Raw genomic sequence first — 25,430 nt, 5'->3', positions numbered from 1 at the left:
AAATCAAAGCTCCATTCTCCAGACTGAAAGCTCCTGCCCCCACCTTCACTCCCAGTGACCCTGTGAATGTAATCTTTTCAGAGTGAACCTTGAATCTGGTCTAGACAGCATGTGACTTATGAAGTGAGGTGGGGTGAGGTGTCCAGGGAGAGAAGCAAATCCTTTGGAAATGAGCCTCAAAATAATGTGTTTTCTTTCTTGGAACCCTAAAATAGGTAAACTGTAACCCATTTTCCTTTTCCATAAGCAAGCTGGCTTACTCATATTCGAATGCTTTCTTTTCGTTCCAATATTCATGCCTGGTGTTTGTAATCCATTGTTACACTGTTCCTGTTTTTTTATTTCTTGGCCCCTCTGGGTTAGAGGACAAGTCAATATAAATAAGTAATCTTGGGTAAGACTGAAGTGTATATTAAAACTAAGATAAGGTAGCAACCAATAAGAAAATTTGCCTTTCCCGTCTTAATGGTTCGAATGGTGCTTTCATTGTGTATGTAGTAGCCACCGTGGGGAAATAATTTAGGAAGCATTTCTAATGAGAGTTCTGCAGCCAGTCTGATTACTGGAGGAAAAAGGTAAAAAATATGAACTGTAATTCAGGACAGGGAACTTTTGTTGAGGATAGATGATACCTAAGTAATATTTATTTTAATATTTGAGAGTCATACGCATGTCAGTTTCAAGTGTATTCTAACTACACGCATCAATGAAAGTGATTGACTCCCAAGACCGCCCATATTTGTATGGCTCATAAGACCTTTACTAGTCTATCTTTATTTGTTAGTATTCTTCAGCAATTGAATCGAGTTGGTTCCTATAAAAGAGATTGAAATCTTAGGCCACGTGGCATTCAGGAATCCAGAATTGGTATTGTCTTTTTAAAGTCTGCTAACGTCAACCATTCATTAAGGTTCATTCATTGTCTAACGTTTGCCAGAAACACTGGGTTCCATCCCACCAGTCCTCTTCAGGGTCTCTGTTAACTGTACGTTTGCTCCTCCAGCATACAGGGGCCAAAGCAGAAGCAGTGACCATCTTGCTATGGTGGAAAAATTTTAATCATCCAACACCCACTATCATTTGTTCATTTTTTGTTTGTTTGGAGGCTGGAAGGTGAGGTGGCGGGTGGGGCTTTTCCTCTGAGAAGCAAAAGCAAAGCAAAGCAAAGCAGAACAAACAAAAACCTCTGAGATGTACATATATTGCCCCTAGTTGGCCAATGAACTGTTTGTCTAGTGTTTTGGGTGTGACACTTTTGGACAGCTCTGCACAGCATCTAGGCTAGTGCTTCTCCACTGTTCTCCAGTTCCACCCACTGAGAGAATCCAATCCATTAACATTGGGAACAGTGGCTTTTTATCAGAGAGACTTTCAACCATATTTCCCATCTTCTAGTTTATCTGAATCTAGGAAAAGGCAGTAGCAGGTGGTGTAAAACGTTCATGCAGGTTGGTGGATTTTAAAAAAACTCCACAGGTAGTGTTGATGCCCCCTAAAGACAGGTGTAGCCCCTCATCCTTCTCCTTTCTCTGCCCCTTTAAACAATAAGTGGTTTATTCATTAATGTATTTTTCATGGCATTGCTTATTGATAAATATTTATTTAATATCACATTCAAAAGCAATCCAAAAAGTTCATCTAGTTGCAAGAAAACTGTTTAGATGGCTTATTACTACCTCGATTTGGGTACTGCGGGCAGTTTTTAAAGGATAATCAAAATGACCTGTTTTTCCTATAGACATGCTTATATTATTATCTGTATGACTTCTGTTTACTACCTTTTTAATGTGACTGCTCGATCAAAAATCATTTCCATATTATCATAAATGTACTAAAAACTGAATCAGCATTTAATAACTTTTCTTATGATTAAGAAGGATGCAGGTTTATTGTAGAAAACAAAAAAGGTATTTGCCCATAATCCCAGCTCCCAAAGAAAAACAAAAATGAGCATGTTGATGTTCTCGTAAAGCTGTATGTTCTGGTCCCCTGGGAAGTCAGCTCGGTGAGAGGCAGGGCTTCGCCAGCCACACAACCCTGCGGTGTTTCTCAGGCTGGCGTTCAGGATCCCACCAGCCAAGAGCATTTGTACCAGGCTTTACTTTCTATAATTTGTATAATGAAAGCAGCAGATGTATTAGTTATGCTCTCTGCAGTTATGCAGACCTAGACTTCCTCTGTCACCTCCCCTCCTACTTCCATTTGAGAATTACAAGTACAATCGGAAAAAAAAATTAAAAAACCAAAAACCAAAAAAAAAAAAAAAAAACAAAACCCAAATACAGAAAAACAAAGGAACCTCTGACTGGGAAGTCTCTTACTGTTCTGACTCCCTTCCTTACAACTGTGCATCACTGGGTAGATTATTACCTCCCTGAAATTTATGTCACATACGTTCGTAGTTATTATTTAATCATTTGTAAAGTGGCTTGTGAGGATTAAAATGGAAAACGCAGGTGAAGTTCCTTATAGTGCTTCTTGAAAAATATTAAGTAATGTCTTCATTCCAGGACCCTATTGTTACCCCAAAAGGGGAAGGGAAAAGACCCCAGTTCTTGTCTTACCCGAGAAAAAAAATTTAAACAGGAGACTGAAAGTATGGTATACGCAGAAAGTTTACCTACAGGAGGGGGCCCAAACCTGCAGTGCTAATTACATTATAATGAGCATTGGGTCATGTTAAGCCGGGCCCTTCTCTCTACTGCGCAGCCGCAGTTGTCCAATTCTAACCACCTTGTTCGTTGACACTCATTTAGAGGAAGTAAAACTCTATGAAGCCCCTTATCCTGAGCACAGGTGTACCATTATCTTCTGGGTTACTCCCTCCCCTTCCCCTCCCCCTTACCTGGTGCTCATTTCTATTTAACTGCCTAACATTATCATTTATTTTATATAATTAATTTCTCAAAACAATCAAGACCTAGAACCAGCACCTGAATTTTTACGGGGAAGTTGAATGCCCAGGCCTCACCATCCTGTGAGTGTGGATGAGATCACCGTCACACTGATGCCTAAATTAGGACATTTCTCCCAGCAGCCCCCATTCACAGAGCATGTCAGCCTCCCTTCAAAATCTTCGAGTTCCTCTAAGAGTTGGGAAGGTTATTCATGGTCTATAGTGGAGATCCAGCAGTGGGGGCCATAATTACGTAATGGACACCCAGGATGCTAGCGCTGCCCTGGGTCGGCTTGCAGAGAAGAAAGAGAGAAGGAGGGCCTGTGATCTGGGCTCACTCTGTGATGAGCGAGGTCACTGGGGCCTGGGTTCTGTGTTTGTGGCCACAGCCTCATAGCCTCACACAAGTGCAGCCCCTTCCTCGTCCTCCTGCCCACACGACTTGCTCCAGAGCCACTCAAAGCCAGCCACCTGCCCTTCCTCAGTGCCCACATCTGCTGCCTTTCCCCAGCAGCTTGCCGCAAATCTCCTCCCTCTTCCTTCCCCCCGAAGACACACGCTCACAAGCAGACGTACAGACCCTCCCACGAATAACCAGCTCATCGATTCTTCCATCAGCCGGACTTTAAATTCCTGGGGGGGGGGTTTGTTTGTTTCTCTTCTCAGATAGGGCACGTTGGTTCATTGAGAGAAGGAAACCGGGGCTGAAAGTAATTATGAAATATGCCTCAAGATAAAAACAACTTTATCTCACCTGCAAGCCTACAGTTTGCAGAAGCAGAGTCTGCCCCCTGCTTTTTAATCTGGTGGTTGCCTACCCGCCTCTGCACGAAGAGCTGCTCCATCACTGATGCTTGTCTTGGGCCTCAGCGGGCCCCTCCTGTTGCTTCCCAGCAGCCGGCAGCTGTGCAGCCTGGCTGAGGGCTGTGCTTCTGCCCGTCCTTAGGCATGTGTTCTCCGCACTGGGCTTGCAGCCGCCCTGCTCCCGCCTGCTGTACAGCTGCCAGCCGGGTGCCTGCTGGGAGGCATCTTCAGCACATCCCCCCTGGGGGCTGAGAGACAGAGAGCATCGTTTCAGCACCAGGGCCTTGGCTGTGGTCCAGGGACTCACCGGTGGTCTTGCCGTACCACTTCGCACTTCCTGCGGCTCAGAGGGGACCCTGAGGAGGCTGCTGGACGCCCAGACCTGTGTGTGGGCTACTGATTTCCTCAGATGTGTCTCTGGAGCAAAATCAGATATGGTGTTGACGCTCCATTGTCATTTCACATCCCATCGTGTCTGCTGACTACCTAGATTTCATTTTTTTCATTCCACCTATTCAGTAAATATTCAGATTGCTTGCTGCTGAAGACTCAGTTATGATTAGCAGTTTTCTGTCTTAAATATTCAGGAAAAGCTTTGCTCATCCAGGACATTGTGGGGATGGAGGGTATCAGGTAAAAATGCCATTCACTCTGCCTTGAGGTGTCTCCTTATCACTCCTTGCCTTCTTTGTGATGACCAATAACTGGGTACCTGGTCAGAAGGGAGCAGTGCTTATTTCCAACTGACCTCGGGCTATCCTGCAGTCAGAGACAAGCAGATGTCAGCAGTGAGATGGCTGGCTCAGTGTAGCTTTGAAAGACTGAGCACGTGAAAATTTCGTTAAGTCAGAAGTGACAACACCAGGGAGAAATCTCATCTCTCCACTGGAATGACAATCTGTGAATTCAAATTCATAAGGCTATCTGAGTCTAGTTCCTTAGAATAAATAATCCTATAACTATCGAAGTGTCAGGAAGATATCATACCAGAAAATCAACAATGATTCTCGCTGGGTGATGTAATTATATGTCATTTTTAATTTTCTTCTGTTGCTTGCATTTTCTAGCCTTTCTACATATATATACATATATATAAATGTGTATATATACATTTCTTATTATAATCTGTAATAAAAAATGATTATATATTCAAACTTCCACAAGTTAAAATAATCATACCCCCAAAACATTTACATATAAAAAATCCTCTTCACTTTTCAGTGTTTCTAAGATATTTGTCACGTACTAGAAAATCTAATATGAACAAAACCAAACCAGCCAAACAACCAAAACACCCTCACATGCGCCTTTTACAAGAGTGTCTGCTGTTTATGTCACAAGTGCTGTGCTTTGCAGATAAACAAGAAAGTGCCCTCCAGTGTTTGAGTTTTCCATCTGCTGTCTTACTAAATTAGGTCAGTCATCACAAAGCCTGCCTGGAACCCATCACCTCAATAGCACAGACATGCCTTCACTGAGAGGTGATTTAGCGGTGTTTTCTCCGCTTCTAAACTTAGAATCATTGCAGTATTATCTTTGGGTCCAATTTTAATAGCTCTAATTTAAAATATTGCCCAGACTCATTGTTCTTTCCACACAGACCTATACAGAAATCTCTTTTGTGACATTATGCCCAGGAAACAGCTTGTATCTATAGACAGATGTTGGGTACCTCTTAGGGCAAAATGAAAACTACCTACTCCAAATCTGCTTTGCCTTCCTTCCTAAAAATCCAAGTCAGATTCCCTGTTCATTTAGTTACCTGTCTATTCACCTTACTAATAACATCTACTCCTTTGCTTCATTTGCTTGTTTTGGTTTTGGTGTTTCAGATGGAATCTAATCTGTCTTAATCATTGCATTTTAAATAAATATACTGTCTCATATTTTCTTGGAAGTTAAATATATAAAAAGGGAGTGTTCACATGTATAAATGTGACATATTAAACTTTAATTACCTTTAACAAGGATGGTCTTGGTACAAAGAATATCTTAGCATTATTATAGTTTTTTAATTTGCCTAATTATATTGGGACTGTTGGTTGGAAAGCTTATAGTTTGATCTTCATGGGGGTGAATATGGTTATAAGCCAATGGAAGTGGTTCTTTATAACGCACCTCATGGGTTGGTCCGCCAATGCTGCCATTTACCAAAACTTTTTGTAACTAAACTTTGAAGATTGCCTTTGGGGCAATTTTAGACTCATACTAGAAATGAACTCCAAAATGTGTCACTGAAGCTCATTTTATAAAATAAGTGCATTTCTGAAATATGTAAAGTTAATTTTGGGACTTTTGACTCTACTAACGTCATTAGACACTTCCTTATTTAAAGGAATCCAGAGTCTGATCACTTTTTTCTTTTTTTTCGGTAAATCTTGAGGGGGGAGGTTGTTTTTTAAATCTTGAAAATAGTTTTCTACTACATGGCTAAGATAATGAAAAAACATGGCAGAGGACACATAGGCGAATCCAGTAAAGAAATGTCTTTCCCCATTCTGCTGTCTGCCTGCCAATGAAGATGGCTGGGCTAGTGGTTACATTACTTTTGTTTAGGACTTTCTGGATCTTATCAAAATACTGCATTTCTTTTAAGCCCAGCAGGATAAAGCACTCTCCCTTACCCTCAAGGTTTGCATCTCGGTTGCAACTTCAAACTGACAGGAGTTGGATGATGCTGGAGCAATCTTAGGTGGATAGAGTATACCTTAAAATGGAAACATCTAAATAAAATAATTCCTCATTGTTATTGGGATGAAAGATCAAAGTCAATTTTTAAAATACAAATATTTTAGCTTCTTAGTAGCATATGAAAGTATTGATCCCATTCTTGAAATTTTCATAAGACCTTTAGTTGAGTTTGATAAGCATCTAAAAAAAGCGAGTGATAAAAGAACAATAAAATGGAACAGTGTCTCAAAGTAATGAAGCCATTGAAATTGAATGCTCCTATGGTAAACAGAAGATGAAAAAGTAATATTTTTTGCCAGATGAAGAGATAGGTCTCCTTATTGTATTGTTCAGGCAAATAAAAGCAAGAAATAATCATAACCAAGCTATAGAATAAGATAGCTTTTCATACAAATTGAAAATGATAATATACTTGAAATCAGTCATAAAATTATTTATTATCCAAAAAATGTCACCAATACAGCAGCAAATGCTATAGTTTAAACATTTAAATTTCTCTTCTAGTAATAAGTTATAAACTGTCTGAATATTATCTGCATATTTTTATAGTGATACATATTAGGTTCATTTTATTAATAAGTCTGGCTATAAAATTTCTCATAGAGATGTGATTAATATTAATTTTCTAAAATTTTGAAGACAGTGTACTAAGTAACAAGTTAACCTGGATTATTTATTCTGTGGCATATTATTAATCTCAAACAGAAAGCATGTTATAAAGACACTATCCAAAAATGTAGCTGTATGGCTGTTTACAAAAAAATAAAATAAAAAGAAAGAAAGAAAAAGACTCCTTGGGTTTATTTCTTTTGAATTCTAGGCATTTAGCTATTTTAGATATCATTTCCTTGTAATTGAACTTCCATGAATCATTTATTTACAAGACTGCACTTTCAGTAATACATGAAAAGGGATTTTTTTTTTTGTTACAGCTAATGTTTTTAAAATGATGTCATAACACACTATAACATAGAAAGATTGCTTAAGTGAAAGTTGTCTCTAAATAAAAATGATCTAATTTTTCCTTATTTCATTCCTCTCCATGGGATTTTGCAAGTAACAACAAGTTCTTATATATTTCTTTGATCACTATACTATTTATATGTCCCTTTATACATATATTTTACAAAAATGTAACTGTGCAAATTTATATGTAAAACAATTGTTTTTAAAAAATTAGGCCACATGTTAAATTTAGGAAAGAGGTTACTGTTTTAATCAGTAGTTAGTCAGCATGTTGGGCTATTGAAATAACTGAATGTTCCAGTACTTTTCGTGAACCATAAAAAGAACAGAAATTTTCCAAATTAAGTGAAGAATACATTTTAATTGAGAAACAGTTTATATATTAACTATATTTTTTTTATCTTGTGACTTCAAAAAGGTATTATTATTATTTTTCCATTGTATATGTAGATTATTATAATCCAGTTTTCAGAGAGCCATCCATCAAGAATAACTGATTTAAAGGAACTTTATAGTAAATATTCCTATAATTCTAACACACAGTTACTTTCCAGATCTGTAGTTTCCAATATAGTAGGTACTAGGTATAGGTGGCTGTTTGACAAAGTGAAACATTACATGTCTGAATTAAGATTCATTGAGTTCCAAAGATTTATTAATTTTTATATTGACTCTATGGTGATATGACAATATTTTGAGTTGAATGAAATATATTATTAGAATCAACTTCACTTGTTCCTCTTTTTTTAATGTGGAAACTAGAAAATACCACATTTGAAATCATATATGTGGCTTATATCTGTACTCATAATATTTCTATTGGACAGCACTGGTCTGGAAACTCATCTCCAATTTATCTATTTTATAAATTGATATAGTAGGGCAAAATCCTTTTTTTCAAGTGAAGAGCAACTGTGGAGATATTTAGATGTATTTTAGTAATATTTGTGAAATAATATTTCAAGTATTAGAGTGTGATCATTACTTTTATTTCTCTGCTCTGTGATAATCTTAAAATAAATATTTCAGTGCAAGGTTAATATTTAATCTTAAAAATAAATAAATCTATGCCAGATCATTATGTGGTGATTCAGTGGCATCTGAATCCTCACTTTAAAAAATCTGAAAGCCTCATGTTAGAAATTGACATTCCTATGAGAGTTGTTTGTACCAATGTGTTTAGCATGGTGTAGTTGGGAGATTTTTCTGAAAAGAGAATGAATCAAAATTACTTTGATGTGTCCATGATTACAGTAGCTTTACACAGATTATTTTCTTTAACTGAAACCTTAGGAACGGTATAATGATCGATTTAAAAAACACGTAACAGCAAGTCCCTGGGGGAATAAGATCAAATGGGTTGTGCTAGGGAGGAGGGGACCAGGACTTGGTAACTCATTTCAGCAAACTCATGTCAACAAGAAGAAGGTTGATGGCTGTGGTAAGCCAGAGAGGATAGAGGTCCCTTTAGAGAAATTAGCTAAGGTTACCTGCTGAGCAGTACTCAAGACTCCAAATTTAGAGCTTCTGCCAAAGATCATTTGCTAGAGAATCTAACCATTGATGTGTCTCAGTTAATGTTATTTTTGGAGTTTCGGTGTTGTGAATACAGAATGTCTAAGTGATCCCCAAAAATTAAATTTACATGAAAAAAATTTTAATTGTAAAACTTTACAATTAAAAAATACATTTTAGTATATTACTAATTTTGGACATAGATGATGATAAGAAATTAGCAGTTTTCAAGTGTATGTGTCTCAGAGAAATTAAATATAACAAATATGTTATCAGATAAATTGAAAAAGCTTTCTAGGATAATTCTGTTATGGATAATTTTGACTTTTTAGCCTCTTGGATAAGTATTCTTCTACAGTAGTGATTTTCAACGTTTTTTGATGGCAAACAGTAATACATTTACATCACCACATACACACACAGTTTACTTAACCATATTTTACCCCTATGACAATTGATGGACTTTGATATTTTCTATCTAGTCTGTTCAATTTCATTTTCTGGTTGTGATCCACTAAATTGACCTCACAACCACAACTCACAACCATTGATTTAAAACACCCCTCAATTTGAAAAAAAATGTGTGCATTGTTCTATGTAGATGTCAGGAAACCGGAGTTTGCCTTTGAGGTCAAGGTCGAAGATTGAGCAGTGAAGGAATGAAAAGCAAGTGGAAGGTTGAGGGTCAGCACACCCCATCCACTGCAAGGGCAAGGGCTTCAGAAGGCTGTGAGCACCAGACACCTGTGATTAGAGTCCAGCACAGTTGTGATGTGGTTATCTTTTACCTTAAATATTTTCCTCCAAGAAACCAAAAACCCCTAACGAGATGCAGCCGATAAGGCCGTATACCTCCCTGCCTAGAGTAGAAAAATGAGAACCAGAGTCCTCACAAAAGCCAGCTGTAACTGAAATCTCCAAAGGAAGAGGATACAGTTTCATTTGCTAAAATGAATGGCATTGTATAATATACAACTTAGGGTATTCAGGTACTCACAAAATATATGGGCAAATAACTTTAATTTTTAAAATTAAATTCTAAATATAAGTGGGGAAAATGAACACAAACAAGACTGAATGATGTATTATTTGGTCCTGAGTTTCTGAATTGAATCACTTCTCATCCCATCTTTTCAGTTTCTCTCCAAGGGAATGTGGTCATTTACAATTTCTATTTCTCTTGAAGGTGCAGTCCCACTTTATTTTTATTTTCCCTGCTTTCCTTCTATTAAGGAGAAGACTTTTTTTTCCTTTCCAACTTTAGTGCTTACTCTGCTTTGCTAAATTGGGGTGGTAGGTGCAGCATTGCTCTTGCATCTTTCAGGCCATTTTTAAACGTCTCTCTCTTCCCAGCATCCCTTCCTGTCTTCAGCAGGTAGTGATTGGCAGGAGCCTTACACACACCATCCTGCTGGCTTGTTTCTTAAGGGACTTTGCCTTTGCAGTTAATCCGCAGTGCTAAAGCCCAGGCCCCTCTCTGCACTTTTGATGTTCTTTGCTACATCCTTTACCTTTGTACCTGAGACACCCAAATGGTAGCACATTTGTTGAAATTTAAAGGGCAGTCCTTATCACGGTTAGAGTGTGCGCCTTGATTTCTGCTGCTTTAATTTTGGGGAAGCGGTTGTCGCTGTGAACATCAATCAAACTGAGACGTCTGTTCAATTTGAATAAATCCTTTGTGCAGCTTGTAAAGGAGAAGGGTAAACAGTGAAAAGCCTGGGAGTTCTGAGCCCGTCCCTGAACCAGTGGATAAGGCCAGGGGCTTAAGATTGAAGTGGCCACTGTCTCTTCTCGCTCCCTGTTGTTACAGAGCTCAAAATCTTTTCAGTAACTGCTACCTCTCAGTGGTTTCGTCTCTGAAAATGAAAATCACTCAGTGTGAAACTGAGATATAAAATAATGTTCAGTTGCTCTCTCTATATGTTGGTGTATATATATGTGAATATAAAATATCGATAAACAATATGCATATAGGTAAGGTATTTTACATGCCTTTCTTTATACATAGTTATGCATCCAGATGTATTTGCTTAAGCTTACGGAAATAACCAAGATGCATTTTACCTTCTGTCTATGCTAGGGCATGGTTGACATTAACACAACTATACAATGCAGTTCAAATATGAAAAAAATCTGGTAAATATAATTATGAATCCAAGCCACATTTAATATGGCTCAGAGGACAGGAAGAGGGCTTGTACAACTGTATTAACTATTCATTTAATAAGAACAGGGGAAAATAAATCTAAAAGCAAAATCTAATTCTCAATTATAAATATAGTTGTTTTTAATGTTGTATGAGAGCCACTCGTGCTGTGTAAAATGCAGGGTAAGATTGCTTTGTGTTCCTTGACATTTGATGGCTGTGTACTAGCTGAAATGTGTTCAGAAAAATATATTTGATATATACAACACATTTAAAAATACAGACTTACAAGTTTGGTGATTGTTATAAAACAGCTCAACTTTGTTTGAAAGGCTCGTTGTCAAAATTCTGCTTATACGTGCCTCGGTCTCCTCTAAAAAGCAGTGTCCAGATCTTTCTAAGAGTCCACCATCTTAGAGAATGGGGCTGCTTTCACTGATGGACTTACTATTTCCGTATCGCTACCTTCCCACCAGGGAAGGGTAAAATGTATCTGGGACTGAAAACGATATAGGAAAATGGGGCATGAGAGGATGGCCATGTCCCAGGTCCCAGGTGAGCCCCTGGGACGTGCCCCATCAAATGAGGGTCCTTGGTTTCATGAAGGAAGGAATTCAAAAGCAAGCAATAGTTAAGTAAAATTTATTCAGAGAGATGCATACTTCATAGACAGAGATCAGGCTGTCTTAGAAGGCAAGAGAAAACCATGAGGTGTGGGGTTGGGTGCTTAGTTAAAGCAAAAGTAGATACACACTCCACAGACAGAGTGCGGGCCGTCTGGGAAGGCGAGGGAGCGAGAGGTCACGAGGGGTAGTGTTGCTAGTTTTTCTGGGCTTGGTTATTGCAAATGCCAACAAGTGGGAGGATTAGTCCAGCCACTGTGGGGAAAGGACGGGTCTTAGGAATTGGGCCATCACCCACTTTTTGACCTTTTATGGCCAGCCTCAGAACTGTCATGGCACCTGTGGGAGTGCTATTTACCAAGCTGGTATATTACAATGAGTAGAAACGAAGCTCACGGTCTACTGGAAGTCAAATCTCCTGCCATCTTGGACCTCAAGGTCCACTGGGAGTTGAATGTCCTGCCATCTTGGTGTTAATTGTTGTGTCATTCTTTTAATGGTTGTGCCCTGCCGCCTTCCTCCCTGTCTCAAAAGCAGGCAAAACTTATGAGTCTTAAGTAGTCCTCATGGGGAGCATTTAGGAAGAGCCAAGTAGCTTTTATTTTGTGCCTGGAAGTAAGACTTTTCTGCTTTTTCGTTACCTTATTTAGCCAGGAGGTGGAGACTTAGAGTGTGATCCAGGGAGCAGCATCCACACAGAGTTCGCTAATGGTGGCAACGCGAGTAAATCTGGACACAGTAAAACAGAATGGAACTAACTTGATGAACTTGAGATGCTAGCTTCCTTTTTAGATACTAGACTCGCTCCTCACCTCCATTTCTGCTCTCAAGTTCTTCATCTCAAGTAAATATGTGGAATCTACTGCCTATTCTTGACAGCACCCTCCGCTGGTTATTTGGTGGTACAGCTTGATGTTTGTCCACTTAGGAGACATCAAAGATGGGAACCTCTCTGGAAGCGATCCTAGCTGCCTGTGTTTTACACACTCATTCTCCCAAAGTAGATGGGACTCTGTTTAATAGAGGAATGTGTTTTCAGTGAGCTCTTCCTTGGCTGAAGCCAGAGTTAATACCTACACGTTCTACGCTAATACATCACGTATGCTAATATACTAATAAGTTTTTTCCACTTTATGCTTTTCAAAAGGAAAGTTCATCAAAGAATATATATTTGTCAGAGCATGTGTTTACAAATCCCAGGGTAGCTAGTGAAATGAATTCAGCCATCTTAGTCACTTTTAATTAATCCCCTAATCATGTTTTGAAAAGTCAGTTCAGCATATTGCTCATGACAATAAATATATCTGTTGTCAATTTTTGGTGTGAGTCTGTGAAGTAATGTAGTGTTAATGTGCTTTTTTCCCCTTTTAATATAATCATGGAATAATGCTAAAATAATGACTACTTAGAACAGGCAAAATGAGATTCTTAATTGCTGATTAAATTTCTTTTCTAGTTTCTTTAAGTAAGTGTTGTTTCATCTGGCATTGCTTATACAAATTCAACTCTATTAAACTTATGAGAAAATATATCAAATCATCATGCAAAGAAAATATTTTAGTAGATTAAATTATCACTTAAGTCAAATACTGTTTTTACTCAAATTGCTCAGGCCTGACTGATAAATATGTACCCTCAGTCCTCCCCTGTAATCTTTTATACCTGATTCTCTCCTGATAGCAACTGGCCAGTCTTTGCCTGGAGGCCAGAACTTTGATTAATCGTAGAATTACAGCACACAGAGACATAACGTGCTTTTTCAGGTTTCCTCAAGAGATAAGCTAGACCATTTAAAGATTCTTTGTTATGTGATTTTCAGAAACAATGAATAATTTAGGATTATTATATGTCGTTTAAAGAACTATTTTCCTTTCATGGTTCTACATTAGCATAGTGAGTGTTACTCAGGCTGACAAAGTCCAAGAATTATGTGATAAAATCTGAATGAGTTGAATTATCGATAAGCCAGTGTTGCAGAACTCAAGAGTTATCACTGATGAAACTTTCCCATTATTAGAAAAAGAAGGGTCATCTTGACCTTTCCAGGGTGGCTAAGAGACCTTTGTGAGTGGTAAGTCTCCAATTCTTGAACCAGACCGACCTGGGTGTGATACAAGCCTTGAGTAATCAGCTTCGCCTCTGTCTACCTCAGTATCCTCCTCTGTAAAACAGAGTGTTAAAAGTAGGTTAAATCATATAAAATTGCAAGGGTATAGGTCATAGATGGTAAAAGCAACAACAGACAATTTCCTATTTTTTTGCTTTAATAGTACCTATTTCATTAGGTTGATGAGAGAAGTAAAAGAGCTAATGCACGTACACTCTTTGCACAATGTCAAATGTGTTGGAGTTAACGTCCATTTGTTTTAGTTACTATTCTTTCATATTAGAAGAAGAAAAGCCAAAAACTGTTTGGTCCATCTGGGAGTGAAAAAAATACATTCAAAGTAATACTGTCCAGCAGCCCAAAGCAATTCAGAATACATTACTTTCATACATTTCTCAACGTAGGAATGGCTGGAGTCTTTATTTGCATTTCTGGAAAGGAAGTGTTGCTGCAGCATCTGCATCCGCATAACTTGGAATGCCTTCAGTGCAATAATCTTTCCAGAAATCACTCCCTAACTATTTTTCATCCTGCATTTAGCTCCTATCATCGAAAGGTTTTAAGTATCCAGCTTTATGTCATAGCATATTGTGCAATTTTAATGTAGCTGTTTTCTTCCGTTGTAATTGTGACCAAAAAGACAGAGAGAATTATGAAAGTCACTTCAAAATTAAAACATCTACAAAATGAACAGGCTTTGAGAAAGACCAATTCACATCACAAATTGCAAATTACCCCAGCTGATTTGAGAAGTATAATCAATGCAGTGAACCAATAAGAGTGAATGTAGGGGATATTGAACTTGAATTTGATGAGAACTTGAATTTGATGATTGTGAAAAGCAGAGAAGCAGAAGGTATGTTTGTGCCATATTACTTTTATTTTGCTTCATGAAGATCTGTCTTATGGTTTTAGAAATTTTAAATATTCTTAATTATTTTGTGTACTTCATTAAGACTGTGTGTCCATGTACAGATAAACCTGCCTATATACAAATATATCAATGACTACATAAATCCAGAAGCAATTCCACCCCCCAAATGTCTGTGGACTTGAAGAGTGAAAATTATTGGATTTAAGTTAGAAATGGGAGTAAAACGTTTGAAAGAGAATATGGAATCTAAGCATTTGTGAAAGGATTGGCCTTTATGTTTCTTAGATATGAAAGGAGGGAAAAAGAGAAGATACGTGGGTATATTAGTGATGTCAATGAAAATAATCAATAAACAATCTATAATAAGAATAGAAAAGAGTTTTATTTGAGCCAGACTGAGGACTGTAGCCTGGAAGCCAGCTTCTCAGATGACTGAGAAACTGCTCCAGAGATGGATGGTGTTCAGCACAATTTTATATCTTGTCAGAACAAAGAACATGAAACAAGTCAGGGAAGCACTTCTTCAAGGTTTAAAAACAACCAAAACAAACAAAAAACCAGATCAGCACATACACAGTGAATCAGTACATCCTTGGCAGCTGGGAAAGGAGGCATTATCGAAGGAGGACCAGAACTGACATCCCAGGAAGGGAGACATCATTAGGTCTCTATTTTTCACATGGACAGTCTTTTTTTTTTTTTTTTTTACTGTTTTTTTTTAAATTTTTTTAATTGAGTTATAGTCATTTTACAATGTTGTGTCAAATTCCAATGTAGAGGACAATTTTTCAGTTATGCATGAACATATATATATTCATTGTCACATGGACAGTCTTTGCTTCTGATCAATGTGCCCCTTTCTTTAATACTTAAAGCAGATGTACAGTGCATGTTTGATAGGCCACAAACAAGCTGTTTAAGTTAGCATAAAATTCAAGCTAACTCATGTATAATAAGCCAGAATGACTTCCCCATACCTCAGTATGTAGAAATGTCTTTTATCAGTGAATGTGCAGATCTGTTTATAAGAAATTTGGCTCTGGTGATTTTTATTCTGACCGTGAAACAGGAGGCAGGGCCATTAGCTATGAGTGAATCAGAGAGTCAGGGTAGGGAGGGAGAGAAGAGATTGTAGTCATGTCAGATAGTCATGTCAGATATTGGGATGGGAGCTTAATTGAGAAACATGGGAGAATCGCTGAGTAGTTCTGAGGCCACCTGAGAGGTGAGGTCATGAAGTTAAAGTAAAAACAGTATGCCTGGGTGTATAATTTTCTCCAGCTACATTCAACCACTCAGGAAGGAGCATTAAGAAAGCAGATGGTGGAGGAAGGGTTTAGCTCAGTGGTAGAGTGCCTGCTTACCGTGCATGAGGTCCTGGGTTCAATCCCCAGTACCTCCATTAAAAATAAATAAGTAAACCTAATTACCGCCCCCCCAAAAAAATAAAACTTAAAAAATAATTTAAAAAATTAAGAAAGCAGATGGTTGTGTTCATCTGGAATCTGAATTTTGCATGGAGAGTACAATCGAGGAGAGAAACCATGTAGTTGAAGGTATGATTATAATAATGAAGTTTTTGCTTCGAAGTTGGAGAAAAAGTGAAGTCAGGAGGAAGGTGACATAAGATGAAAACCTGGCAGGTCTGGTACCCCTGGGACTATAATGTTGTAAACGGAGTACCATTTGAATAAGAAAGAGAAAAGGATGGGGAACTATGATTCCAGGGTGGAATGTTTGCATTTCAGATTTGGGACATGGTGCAGATTCTGCTGATAGGAAAATCTTGAGTATGATCTGGAGGAAGTGTCCTGAGGTCTTGTGAAGGACAAGATCATCTGAGATGAGGGGGTCGAGAACTTGAGGGTCTGTTCCATTGGCTGGATCAGCCTGACTGATGATCAAGTGATCGAGACTGGGTAAAGTTTGGGTGACCGGGAAGCCAGAGCCCAGAGCTAAATTCATGAGTCGAGGGATATGACCGAGAAATGAGTTAACAGTGGCTCCAAAGATGTAATGAGGTCAGAATAGCAAGTTTTGCAAGACGCAGATAAAGACATGATCTGGAAGTGGAAATTGGCGTGGGGGTAGGGCAAAGAAGGGCAACTTCTCTACCTCACCAATCTGATGAAATGACAGCACCAGTGACCACCATCTCAACAACAACGAAATAGCTCTTGAGAACTTACAGGGAGTCAAGTGACTGTTCCAAATGCTTTACACAGATTCACCCATTTCATCATCACAATAACCCTTTGAGAAGTAAGGGCTATGAACAATAGCCCCATTTTAGTAAACGGAGGCACCAAAATTGTAAGTAACTTTGACAAAGCCACGCAGCTCATAAGTAAGGCAGCCAGAGTTCCAGTCCTGGCAGCCTGACTTCAAAGCCTGTGCCTCTAAATGCAGACCGCTCCCTGGCTGCCTTAGTCCTTAGTTGGGAATTGAGAGACTTGATTAATACCTCTGTAGGAGATACGGGTTCGCTGGGTTTCAGGATGCCCTGGGACCATTGGATACCAGGAGGCTAAGGCTGTGAGATGGGAAAGCTCAGGGCTCAGACTCGGGCTGCAGGTCTCCCTGTAATCCTCTCTTTCTTGGCAGCCAAGTGTTCTAGCACAGCGGCTTCTCCACCTTGAATCTGGGTGGGACTCCATCTGGACTTGTGCTTGGCCAGCTGGTGGGGCAGGCTGCTTGCTCCGTGACCGGGGAGAGCTCTGCCCCTGGTGGTCTGACAGCAGGTTCTCGGACTGCTGCTTACTGCTTGTGCGCTGCATCCTCCATCCCTGTCTTCGACTCTGCCCCCTGTCCAGGCTTCAGCCTATGCAGATCTCCCTCTTTCTCATTCTCCTTTCACTCCATCCTCCGTGGCAGTTCCCCAGTATGGCTTGAATTGTGGACTGTCTTGTTATCTTTTATGCCTACAGCATTCCACCAGAAAATCTCTCCACTTCTCATTGGCTATTGAATAGTAACTGTTTCCAAGTCCTATTAAATTAAATAGTTCCCAAGTACTGGTGAGGAGCTATGTGAGGGAAAGCTTATCAGGATTTGTGTGGTTTATCATATTTCCCTTTGCTGTGATCAGAGTATCAGGCCCTCCAAAGAATCTTTGTTGCCTCTACCTGGATACACTTTCCGTATCTAGTTATTTTTTCGCGAGGTGCAAACAGACTGAGAATTTGGACAGTCAAACATTCCACAATGCCTATCTGAAGTGAAATTTCCCTATCTTTTAATTCCACTGGGCTTTCAAGCTGCTGACAGGGTCACCTATTACTTCGTTTCATTTCTACCCTTCTATTGATAGTTCTGTGTTACTGTTTTCACTGATGCACACCTCTTGGGCAGAGGCCAGCCTTTTCCCTGGAAGACTCCAGTAAACCTTTGCCTCTGAATTAGCATTTGAATCTCTGTGAGCCTATAACACAGCCTTTGCTAACATCTCACCAATCTGAGTCCCTCAGAATAGAATCTTTCACAGGCCCTCTTGCTTCTGCCTTTTCATTATTCTCAGCTCTCTTCCATGTTTTGGTTTGGTTTGCTCTTGAATGCCAAGGGCTTATTTTTGGTAGCACACGAAATGAAATGAAGCGTTGGAAGTATACAATGAAAAGTTTAAAAAAAAAAATAAAAGGAGGAAAGAAAGAAAGAAGCCAAATTGATGACTGTTGTTCTAAATGCAGATGGCACTGATTGGCTTGAGATCCTTCTCTGAAATAAACCCAGCGCCATCACCTTCTTATCCCCGAATCAGCCTTCCTGCCAGAAGTGATGGCTGGGACAATGCAGATGGCTCTCAAATAGGAGCTTCTCTCAGAACCCGGTCCTTATCACGGCTTTGACTGGCAAAGGCTGTCATTCATGCTGTCCCTCACGGTGGGGACACAATGGATCAGGTCTGCCTTGCACATCATAGATAACTAGGCTAGCTAGGGCTGGATTTAATTCCTTGGTTAAAGAAGAGGAGAAAAGATAAATCATTGATTATAGAATATCTGATTTTCCTTTAATTTACTTGTCACTGAAACTGTAACCCTGTGTTCTAGCTCAGTTAAATTTGTCAGCATCCATAATAAGAACTGCCATTTTAATAAGATTTTTCTCAAACTACCGTACATTTGAAAGTCCACATATGTGACTCTTTTAACCCTGTGTCTGTGTGACAATCTTTTCATGGAAAATCAGCACCGTGGTTTTGATGTGCTTTGGAATTCTCATCCTAACATTTTAAAGTAAAATGAACACTAATGGTCTTGATAGAGCATTCTGGGGAAAAAAATCAGTTAGGTAAAAAGGGAAATATGAAGGTAATAAACATAAAGGGATTTTGTGTGAAAGTCTGCTGTTTATACAGTGCTCTGAATGGTGACAGCAAAGGGTTCATTTACACATCTAAAGCAGCTTTGTATATTGACAAGGAAGGTGTTCGGGACAGAACCACCGTCGTAATCACTATGCCTATTCACTGCCATTTTATGTGATTGTATGTCACATGTTATTCTCCCAATAATATATTAAAATAATCTGATAAAAGGAACAGTAACTCTTAGCTAGGTTAATTATTGAGTTTTTGAAAAGCTACTTAATGATGTCTGACCTGATTTGTTTTGCTGTTGCAAGAAGGTATTGAAGATTTTAAGATATGCAAACACTCTGTAGTATGCAATAACACATATTTATAATGTTTGCCCAGGATATTAGTTTTTTTTTTCCACTGGATTACTACACTGAGAATGAAGAGCCTAATATTACTTTATGGATCTTTCTTTGCTCAATGGTGAGAAAATAGCCTCCATGTTCAGGAAAACACATGAAGTTAATATGTCTAAGACGTAGGCTTATGAGTTTTACTGGAGCAGGAAACTATGGACATGATTCGATACTCTAACCAAACCAATATGGTAGCTTTACCTGGATATCTAATTTCCAGTCATATCGTTATAGTTTTATGCCTGTGTTCATTTATCCAGAGAATTTTAATCAAAAAAAAAAAAAAGCAGTACATGGTTTAGTGAAATGTTAAGCAGAGTAAGAGTTCCTTTCAGAAACAGCATTCTGATCTGTACAAAACTACTTTTAGGATAAGGCATCTAAAAAAGTACTCTTTCAGAAAGCATCATAGCTCTTTCAAAGGTTTAAATATCTGTGTGCAAATTAAGGCGATATTACTCCTTATTTAACAGTTCTCGTTCCGAAATATTTTTTTGTGTCCCTATGCAAAGACACTATCGTTTGCTCTTACTAGTCAACAATATGGCCAATAAAGTGCCAGATTTTACAAATTATCCCCTAGAATAATGTATGTGTCAACTAAAGGCTAGTTTATCTTGGCATGCGAGATACAGAGAGGAGAAAAAAGAACTGAAAAAAAAGAAGCTTTGGGGAAAGCAGAATGATGCTCTTATAAGTGTGTCAGCACTTGGTTGGGGGGGCAGGGGGGAGGATGTTAGTCAGCCCAGTGCCTGAAGCCCACTACTGCTCTTGTAGTGAGCATTAGAGGCCGCTGGCCAGCTCACGGATGGGTTACCCTTGAGTCAGATACCACCCCATTCTCAACCTGGTCCAGTCAGTGGCCAACTCCATGTACAGACCAGCCTGTGCTCCCTAAGGCACAGAGCTATATACAGGGAAATGGCGGTCAAAGAAGAAGTTGAATTCGACAGTCATGTGATTGATGTGTCCAGAACATCATCTTTCTTTACATATGTGAATCAGATTCTGGGAGAATTTGAGAATTTGTAAATTTATACTCATTTCTCTCCTGGAGAAGCATGATCACTACTCTGCTTCTCTATCCCTGCCGAGTCTTTTCAGTTTCTTAACCAGTACCCAAAGTAGAGGCTGTCCCTCCAAGAAGGGCAATATTAACCAAAAATGGGTAAGGAAACTGGACTGCTGAATGCCAAGCAGCGTGGGGTCTCCAGCTCGGCCCTGTCTCAGCTCTCGACAGTAACTGTTGAATTTAGGGACGGCAAGTAGCATTCAGCACTCCAAGGGTGGGCAGGCTGGAGAAACGATGGAGCCTTGTCCCTTGCTTTTGATTTTATATGTATGTGGGTTCTTCAGAGGAAACTCAGAGGAGTTTCATAGCCTGTCCAGTATATCACACAGTAATTGTCATCTCGTCTCAGTTTTTTCAATTTCTGCTCTTCTTTGTCTGAGCCGTGCCTTTGTTTTCACGAAAACTTATCAGATGACCTTGATCCCAGGGTTCAGTTTCCTTGGTTACCTACTAGGACGAAAATGAAGTCATTCCTTGGAATCCAGTAGAGTTAAGTAATCTGTGACCCTGTCCTCTCCTGGAATAGACAACACGAAGATGATAAAGGATGCTGGGCTACCAACATAGATGACTTAACAGAGGTCTCAGGATTCATTCTCTTCCTAAGGAATTCTTTCTTACTAGTATGACCAGGATGAACAGTCATAATAAGAAAATAACGGCGGGGGTTGGAGGGAGGGTATGGCTCAGAGGTAGACCACATGCTTAGCATGCACAGGGTCCTAGGTTCAATCCCCAGTACCTCCATTCATATAAACAAACAGACAAACCTAATTTTTCCTGCTCAAAAAAAAGAAAATATTTGAAGGAAAAGTTTTCTCTAACCTTGTTCTCAGAGAGTACACTGTGTTTAGATACGTGGCTACAGCATATAATTTTGTTTAGAAAGGAGTGATTGATATTTGTTCTGGCTGTGTGTTGACACATTCCACTCCAATAGTAAAATCTATCTTAGCAGAACAGTAAATTAGTTAACTCACTCGTTCATCTAGTGTTTATCTAGGGCCAAATATTCTAGTTCTTATAAATCTCAAAATTATGAGGTCAGCAAGCATTGAATGTAGGTTTGCATTATGAACCTATGTTAACAGAATGAAAATGTTCATGTGAAACTCTTGTGACCTTATTTTTCCATTTTGAATATTATTCAGTGGATTTTTGAAAATAAAGTATATGCAGTAAAAATGCCATGGGTCACAATAGGTCAGTCATTTTTGTTTGTTTTTGGTTTTTGGTTTTGCTTTGTTTTGGTTTGGTTTTAGTTATATAACTTATGTAGGCATAGCCCTGCTTTGGAAAAGGGGGGAATTATCCGCATCCCCAGGTTGGGTCAACTCTAGTGCACAAGACAGATAACACATCTATTGGCAATGAAATGTGTCACTCTCTTTAGAACAATTCCTGCTCTGCTTGGTTGCAGAATGCTAGCAGGAACTGTTAGTTATCAATCATGGCATAGCACATTATCCCAAATTTTAGCAACTTAAAACAATACAGACTTATTTATCTCACATGGTTCCTTAGGGTCAGGAACCTGGGAGCCGTTTAGCTGGGCAATTCTGGGTCAGTGTCTCTCATGAGGTTGCCGTCAAGATGTAGGCCAAGGCCCCAGTCATCTAAAGGCTCGACCGGGGCTAGAGAATCTGCTTTCTGCCTCACTCATATGGCCCTTGTTAGGAGGCTTCAGTGCCTTCTTGGTTGGTGGTTGGAGGTTTCAGTTCCCTGCCACATGGTCCTCGCTAAAGGGCGGATCACCACATGGAAACCGGCTTCTCCCGGAGTAAATGATCCAAGAGACAGCGTGAGTAGACAAACAAAAGCTACAATGTTTTCATAAACTCATCTCAGAAAACATATTTCATCAGCTCTGCCATATCTTTGGTTTATGCGTACAACTCTGGTAGAGTATGGGATAAGATTACATGGGAGCTCAAAAACCTGCGGGCAGGAATCATCGGGGCCATGTTGGAGGCTGGGATCAGACTTCTGATCCAACTCCCAGCTGTTTTCGAGAGAAGTCTGTCCCAATTAGTCGTCTCTTTAAAACAGTGATTCTCAGAATGAAAAGATACAGAGTTGGAAAGCACGCTCATGTAATAGTATAATTTTATATTTTGAAGTAAGAAAACACACTGCTTTTTGAATATGAGCTACAGAAAATTAAATTTAACTATCATTCACCTGCAACATTGTAAATCAACTGTACTTCCAAACATAAAAATTTAAAAAAAAAATTAAAAAAAAATTTAACTATCATCCTTTCTTTGCTTGCGGAAATACATAAGTGCATGCATATTAGTGATTCTTCAGGGGAAATCTAGACGTGTAAGAGGGATTTTTAATTTTTTTTTAAGGAGAAAGATGTCTTTAAGTGCTGAAACTAAAGCAAAATTAGAAATTTGTGGTGAAAATAAAGACCCATTGTTAGACCTGTTATCCATTACTGCTATTCATCAATTGTTTCCTAGTCTTTGATTAACCAAGGTTTATTCAGGTTAAAGACAAAAATTAATCAAAATATTTGCATCAATTCATGTAAAGAGATAAAGGGTTTCTGGCAACCTTATGGTAGTTAGATCCAGAAAATCAATGTTAAAATGTTATTACTGTAGAATTTAATTCTTTCAGCCCTAAAATACACGATTATAAAATCATACACTTCTACCCATTATTAACACAGGCATTTTACATGCAATTTCTTCATGCAAAAGCAGCTTCCGTGAGTTAGAATCTGCACCAGAGATCAAGGAGACTGATCATATCATTCTGTTTTGCAGTGGAACAGCAGGAAGAGTTCAGTGAGGCTTTTATCTTAAATTATATTTTCAACTTGACCTCATTAAATTTTTTTCCTCCTGTTTGTCATTGTTAGGCTTACTGTTTTTCTTATTTCCTCTCGGCCTTTTTAGCATTTTTAAATTGTCCTTAAGAAAGAACCCTGACATGAAGAGTTCATTATTTCTACCGTGACAACATATCGAATGCCCTGGTGCACTGATTTCATTGTGCCTCGTGACCTACATTTAGAAAAATTCAGGTGGATTTCCTAGTTGCTGATTATTTCTTAGAAAATCATCAAATGCCAAAAGCTATTTTCATGTTAATTATGTCTATTTTCAAATTTATTTTTAAACTGTCCTTAGGAGAGTAGTTGTAGTAGCTTAACAAATGAAAAAAAAAATTCTTCTTTTTTGCCTAGATTTTGTTTTTTAGGAACAAAAAAAGTTCCTCCATTTCCTATTTATTTTTAATAGGAAACAGGGGAGATTTTTCTCCAACATGACCTAAATTTTTGTTGTAATGAAGGTGATCTGTTTTCTGTGAATTTTTTTTGTATTGAATCTATTTTTCAACTATCATATATAATGGAGGTATAAATATATATTTTAAATATTTCACATAAGTATCAATATGGGTTAAATTTTGATTTGAAAATAAAGTAAGTTAGTCAGAATAAAATACAGCTTTTTAAGCATCCCTTGACTGTACTTCAATTTCAAAAGAAAAAAAAAGGTGGGGAGGAAAAAGAGGAGGGGAAAAAAAAGCCTGAAATGTAATCAAATGAGCCAATATTATTTGACACAACGACTGGAAAGACTGAAGCAACTTGTAATGAATTAAAAAGAAAAGGGCCATTAAACTGGAGAATCCCAACAATCAAGTGGAGACATTTCAGGCCCTTTAGGCATCACTGCTGGAATAAATACGTTATCACACTAAGCTTTTATGAAAGGCTGTTACATTTTGACCAACTTTAATCTGTTTCATTTTTGTGTGTAAAGGATGGGAGTTGCATTAAAATAAAAATTCCATTTGGGTTATTATCTCCCCAGCTGTCTGTACAGACCACGGGGCTGGCCAGAGAATATTCTCATTATGTGTGTGGAGCAGTTATCCAGTGATTGATGCTGCATTAATGCACGGCACAGACGTGTTCCTTTTGTTACTGAATATTAGACAAATTAGTTCTTACAAATTCACAACCCAGCCTCCCCCTCCTAGTTGGTGTGTCTTCCTCCTCCCTCCCTCAGTGCCCCACTCACCCCTGTGCCTTCCTGCTGGGCACCTGACTTGACTGCCCTGGACAGCTAATATTGCTAATAACCTTCAGTGAAATTGAACTGAGGCAGTAGGAGGCGGAGTTTGGCTAAGGAAGGGGAAGAAAACAGATGCTGGTCCTTCCAGTCACACAATAGTCAATGAGGCTCGAGTCATTTTCCAAGATACCTCAATGCAGTTGTGACAAATGAGTGTCCTGCTGTCACTGTCCCAAATCAGTTTTCCCTCCCCCACTTTATGTGAGGAACCATTATCTTGAGAACCAAAAGTATCTCAAGTTTACTTTTGTCAGGACAGGGGAAGATGAGTCATAAAAAAATTTTAGACAGTTTCTTTATCCATGAAACAGAGGATGGTGGGGACAGGAGTAGCTTTCTTTCTTCCTTTCGCCCAAAATGTTTGTATTGGAATTCTTCTTGGAATTGTTTAAAAGGCAGTCTACATACTAAAACCAAAAAGTGGATTTCTGGGCATGATCAATGGTTTCTAATTGGATCATAGATGTTTTTTGTTGTGGAAAGATATGTCAGAGATTGTCAAATGTCTAGAGTGCTAAAAATGTGTCATCACATGTGTATTACTAGGAAAAAACAGTCTGCCCTAAAGCTTATTGTTTTCACATTGCATCTTGAATGTGGCAAATTTCCAATTGTACAGATGAAGAAACAAGCACATAAAAGTTAACTTACCCAATGTTACCTAGTTAAAGTAGATCTTAAACCTGTCTCCTGAAAAAAGTGGTCTATGAGACTATGTTTGGTTTATGAATGACAATAAATTAAAATTTATTTTATTTTCAGTCCTACAATTTAGCTTTTCCTGATGATTTGTTTACATGGTTTCTTAATGTACTAAATTTTAGTTTCTAATACAATAAATACTGATGTATAAAATATAGTCATATTTATTTGATAAATATTGATATAGTGCACTAACCAGAAGCCTAATGGGTACTGCCTAA

General features: G+C 38.5%; 1 protein-coding gene across 1 annotated transcript in view; it reads left to right on the top strand.

Moving 5' to 3' along the window:
• The window catches only part of PDZRN4 (PDZ domain containing ring finger 4), a 325,397-nt gene that overhangs the window by 99,471 nt on the left and 200,496 nt on the right, over positions 1-25,430 (top strand).

This window comes from Camelus ferus, chromosome 12 (assembly GCF_009834535.1).
Source record: "Camelus ferus isolate YT-003-E chromosome 12, BCGSAC_Cfer_1.0, whole genome shotgun sequence".
NCBI classification, from domain to species: Eukaryota; Metazoa; Chordata; class Mammalia; order Artiodactyla; family Camelidae; genus Camelus; species Camelus ferus.
This window is presented reverse-complemented; position numbering and strand designations above follow the sequence as displayed.